At 38.6% G+C, this 5,638-nt stretch overlaps 1 protein-coding gene across 6 annotated transcripts in view; it reads left to right on the forward strand.

Moving 5' to 3' along the window:
• IQSEC1 (IQ motif and Sec7 domain ArfGEF 1) overlaps positions 1–5,638 on the forward strand; it is a 785,306-nt gene that overhangs the window by 716,232 nt on the left and 63,436 nt on the right. The window lies entirely within an intron of this gene.

The following is a 5,638-nucleotide window of genomic DNA, read 5'->3' on the forward strand; positions in this document are numbered from 1 at the left end:
AAAGGAAGGAAGGAAGGAAGGAAGGAAGGAAGGAAGGAAGGAAGGAAGGAAGGAAGGAAGAGAAAGGAAGGAAGGAAGGAAAGAAGAAGGAAGGAAAGAGAGAGAGAGATTGAAAGGAGAGAGAAAGCTTTAGAAAGCACAGCCTTAGGGGCCAGTTTGTGTATTGTGTGGGGTTTTTAGAGAGTTTTGCTCACAATCCAAAAAATAGAAACTTTCTGCTTATAAATGTGGAAGTGAAGTCATCTCTTTGGATGTTGTTCAATAACCTCAGGGTGAGAGGGAAAACAGAACCACCCTGACTGACTCTGAGGCCAAAGCTGTTCTATGAAAAGTCATTTGATTCTCATTATCTTTTTTATCTACTCCTCTCTTTATGCCAGCTTTGGCAAATACCAAACTCTTCACCAGCCTTCTTCCTCATTCGCTCCCTCCCTGTACTGTGGAGTAGCCTCATGGATGAAGTCTTCATTTTTTACTTTAAATAAATTTTTATGTAATGTGGTGCCCGCCCTCTCTACTTGGACAATGCCTCTGACCCTCTCCTCCCCAATCAGCAGGATGTGTGCCTGAGGTTTTCCACTGAAACATCTATATTTTATTGTCCTGTCCCTGGTGACTGTTTATGAGGGGACCATTGGATGAGGTTAGGGGTATAGTCTGTGGTAGTTAGTAGATTTTTCTCTCTTCTCCCCACCCTTTCTTCTCTCCCTCTGGACCTCCCCCATTCCCCAGCTCTTACTGCATTCAATCTCTGACACTCACTACATTAGCACAGGTATCTGATGAGCAAATCAGCCCGGGGTGCTTTCCTTCCCCCACCATTCTTTGAATTTAGAACCTGTATCCAGCTCTATGCAGATATACCAGAGGATGCACAAAGCAGAGTCAAATAAGATGTCATCTCCCCCATACACTTACTGTGACGGTGACAAGGTATACACACCAAGAGCAATAACATAAGGCAGATGGTTAAATAGAAATATAAGCAAAGTTCTATGAGAGCTTAAAGAAAAGAGATTGTTTTCAACTCAAAAATTTTGGAAGCAGCACCCCTGAACTGGGTCTCAAAGTATGGGTAGGAATCACACAGGTGCTGAGGGAATTGAGAAGGGAAAAAAGTGTTCCAGGCAGAGGGATACAGGCAGGGAAAGTATAGAATGTGTAGAACCAAAGATTGAATAAAGGAGAATGGTATGAGGGCCTTGAATGCCAAGCTAACAAATTTAATTGAGTGTTAGTTATGTTGTTGATATAGCCATGTAGAGCAAGATTCCTGGGGCTAGTGAAGGAATTATTATTTCTAGTGTCTTTAACATGTCCCCATCCACATAATGGTGTCTGAAGGGGATATGTTTTAAGAATTCATTTCCAAATGTGAAAAAGATTCTTTCTGAACATAAAGCCCAGGGCAGAGATATATGGCCACCTGAGTCTAGTCAATGAAAGTTAGTTTCATAGGTACAACCTGTGGATATTTCACAAGAACTCTGCTACCTCTAGAAAAAGGAATGCTGGGGGCCTTACTAATGCATCAAGGAATTGCAGAAGTCCTGGACATGAGAAAGTCCTCCCTTCCCCTACAACCCCCTCTAAAAAGGCAAAGGCTATTGTCCATTTCCTTTCTGTCTCCTGGACTGTTGATGTTTGTCCAAGCACCTAGAAAGAAAAGGGTGCTTTTCTAACTAGCTGACATTAGAGAAATCAGCCCTGCCCACTACTTTATAAACCTTTAAACACTCTACAGAATATAGGCCCTATGAGGATGAATGAGTGCCAAATGCCTAGTTCACCTGGTGAGCCAGAAACAGGGATGGTTCCAGGGAAATAACCTTTGTATTCATTCAGTTAACCTGGTTAGCTATTCATTTCCCCTGGTCTGTAGTATTAAGAAGCTTAGCTGATCTACGATATTTGTAAAAGTTCTTTTTTATATAGCATTTTATTTTTCCCCCAATTACATGTCAAGAAAATTTTTAGCATTCATTTTTACAAGACTTTTGAGTTCCAATTTTTTCTCCCTCCCTCCCTCCCTCCTCTCTTCTCTACCATTTAAATGGTAGGTAATTTGATATAGGTTATACATGTGCTTTCATGTAAAACATATTTTCATATTAGTCATAGTTGTAAAAGAAGAAATAGATCAAAAGGAAAAAAACATGAAAAAGAATAAAGCAAATGAAAAAATATGTTTCAATCTGCATTCAGAATACATCAGTTCTTTATCTGGATGTGGATAGCATTTTCCTTCATGAGTCCTTTGTAGTTGTCTTAGATCTTTGTGTTGCTGCAAAAAAGCGGGGTCATTCATAATTGATCATCCCACAATGTTGTTGGTAACTGTGTACAATGTTTTCCTGGTTCTGCTCTTTTTACTTTGTATCAGTTCGTACAAGTCTTTCCAGATTTTTTCTGAAATCTGCCTGCTCACCATTTCTTATTGCACACTATTATTCTATTACATTCCTATACCACGGCTTATTCAGCCATTCCCCAATTGGTGGATATCCTCTCAATTTCCAAATTCACTACCATGAAAAGGGTTGCTATAAATATTTTTACACATGTAGTTCCTTTTTCCTTCTTTTATGATCTCTTGGGGATACAGAACTAGTAGTGGTATTGCTGGATCAACAGTTTGGTTGTGTTTTGGGCACAGTTCCAAATTGTTCTCCAGAATGGTTAGATTAGTTCACAAGTCAACCCATAATGCATTAGTGTCCCAATTTTCCCACATCCTATCCAACATTTACCATTTTCCTTTTTTGTCATTTTAGCCAGTCAGATAGGTGTAAGGTGTAAGGTACCTCAGAGTTGTTTTAATTTGCATTTTTCTAATCAAAAGTGATTTAGAGCACTTCTTCATATGCCTATAGGTAGCTTTGGTTTCTTCATCTGAAAACTGTTTGCTCATATCCTTTGACTGCTTATCAATTGAGGAATGGCTTGTATTCTTATAAATTTGAGTCAGTTCTCTATATATTTGAGAAATGAGGCCTTTACTTGCTGTAAAGATTGTTTCCCAGCTTTCTGTTTTCCTTCTAATCTTGATTGCATTGGTTTTGTTTTGTGCAAAAACCTTTTAATTTAATATAATAAAAATTATTTTATATTTTGTAATGCTCTCTCTCTCTCTCTCTCTCTCTCTCTCTCTCTCTCTCTCTCTCTCTTTCTCTCTCTCTCTTTTATTTGGCCATGAATTCTTTCCTTCTCCATCCATTAGGAATTTGGATGCTATACCACTCGGTGCCTATATTTTTAGTATTGGAATTATTTCATTGTCTATGATACCTTTTAGCAAGATGTAGTTTCCTTCCTTATCTATTTTAATTAGGTCTATTTTTGCTTTTACTTTGTCTGAGATCAGGATTGCTACTCCTGCTTTTTTACTTCAGCTGAAGCATAATAGATTCTGCTCCAGCCCCTTACCTTTACTCTGTGTGTATCTCTGTTTCAGGTGTGTTTCTTGTAAACACCATATTGTAAGATTCTGATTTTTGATCCACTCTGCAATCCACTTCCGTTTCATGGGAGAGTTCATCCCATTCACATTCACTGTTATGATTTTAACTGTGTATTTCCCTCCATCCTATTTTTCCTTTTGTTTGTCCTCTCTCGTTTTACCCTCTCCCTCCTCGACTGAGTTTTGACTCTGTCTACCACCTCCCCCAGTCTGCCCTCTCTTCTGTCAGCCCCATACCCCCTTTACTTAAACTTATCCCCTCCTACTTTCCTGTAGGGTAAGATATAGTTCTATATTCAATTGATTGTGTATATTATTCCCTCTTTGAACCAATACTGATGAGAATAAGGTTTAAGTAATGCCCATCTCCCACCCTCCCATCTTTCCCTCTGCTGTAATAGGTTTTTGTTCCTTTTCATATGAGATAATTTGCCCAATTCTACCTCTCCCTTACTTCTGCATCTTTCTCATTCCTTAATTTTTTATGTCATTTCCTCCAATTTACCTTATATCCCTACCCTCTGTTTATGTATATTACTTCTAGCTATACTATTAGTGGTAGTTTTTGAGAATTACAAGTATCATCTTCCCATGTAGGGATGTACGCAGTTTAGCTCCATTGAATCCCTTATGTTTTCTTTTCCTTTTTTGCCTTTTTAGGCTTTTATTGGATCTAGATATTGGAGATAAAATCTTTTGTTCATTTCTGGTCTTCTCCTTATAAATTTTTGAAATTCTTCTATTTCATTGAATAACCATTTTTTCCCTTGAAGCATTATGCTTAATTTCACTGGGTTAGTGACTCTTTGTCATAGTCCTAGCTCCTTTGCCTTCTGGAATATCGTGTTCCATGACCTCCAGTCTTTAAATGTTGCAGCTGCTAAAGCCTGTGTAATCCTGATTGTGGCTCCCTGATATTTGAATTGTTTCTTTCTGGCCACTTGCAGCACTTTTTCCTTGACCTGGTAGTTCTGAAATTTGGCTATAATGTTCCTTGGAGTTTTTATTTTGGGATAGCTTTCCTGAGGTGATGGGTGGGTTTTTTCAATGCCTATTTCGCTCCCTGGTTCCAGAATATCAGGGCAGTTTTCCGTGATAATTTCTTGAAAGAGCTGTGGGAGGGAGATCAAATCTTCCCTCCATGGTGTAGACCAGCAGAAGCTGGATGAGATGAATGCCTGCTATAGTGATGTCACCTTCCTTTTGATTATAGCTTTCAGGTAGTCCAGGGCTCTAATATTGTCTCTCCTGGATTTATTTTCCAGGTCAGTTGTTTTTCCAATAAGGTATTTTATTTTTTTTCTATTTTTCTTTTTTTTTAATTTGCTTAATTTATTCTTGATGTCTCATAGAGTCATTAGCTTCCACTTCCTCATAGCCTTTCTCTCATCTATTTTTCTGTTGGCCAATATGACTCCAGACATGTGACATTGGGTGCCATAGGTACCTGTTTTTGTCACATTAACCCATGTCTGTATCTCATGCTAAAAAAACAAGCTGGAGTAGAGCTCTTCCTTCTGCTAAAGAAACTGTGCTTTATTTCTGAGTACATAAGTTCTGTCTGTCTTCCCACAAAGCCAGCCCAGCCACAATCACCCACACAGACTGTTTTCTGGCTGTGGTCAGTGAGGCCAAAATGAGCAATCAGGTTAGGGGGAAGAGAACTCATTCTTTTCTTGATTTTTCTTTAATATCTAAGGAGCAGGCTCTGGCTGGTAGAATTTGATGTGTTTTCTTATATTCTAGTAGAGTACAAAGAGTTTGTGCTTAGTATTTTGGGTACATTAATGCTTATCATGAAACCTTCAGTCTGTGATTCATAACAGGGAGTTCTTAGGTTAGGAGGACCATATAGGGGTCATCTGATCCATCCCTTTCAGTCACATATGACAATTATCAAATATTTCCAAAAATATCACCAACAGTCAAGCCCAAATATGCTAATCTGAAAGTGATCAGAAAGGTAACTATAGAATATAAGTTCATTGAGGGCAGGAACTGGTTTTCATTTTGTCTTTGTATGATTAGCACCCACCACAGAGCCTTGCATAGTAAGCACTTAATAAATACTTGTTGGATTAGGGAAATGTCTGCATCTTAAAAATAAGGAAGGAGGGAGAAGGTAAGGAAAGAAGGAAGGAAGGAAGGAAGGAAGGAAGGAAGGAAGGAAGGAAGGAA

This window comes from Petaurus breviceps, unplaced genomic scaffold (genome assembly GCF_028583685.1).
Source record: "Petaurus breviceps papuanus isolate PSGF00001 unplaced genomic scaffold, PetGlider_PUasm1.0 174, whole genome shotgun sequence".
Lineage (NCBI taxonomy): Eukaryota > Metazoa > Chordata > Mammalia > Diprotodontia > Petauridae > Petaurus > Petaurus breviceps.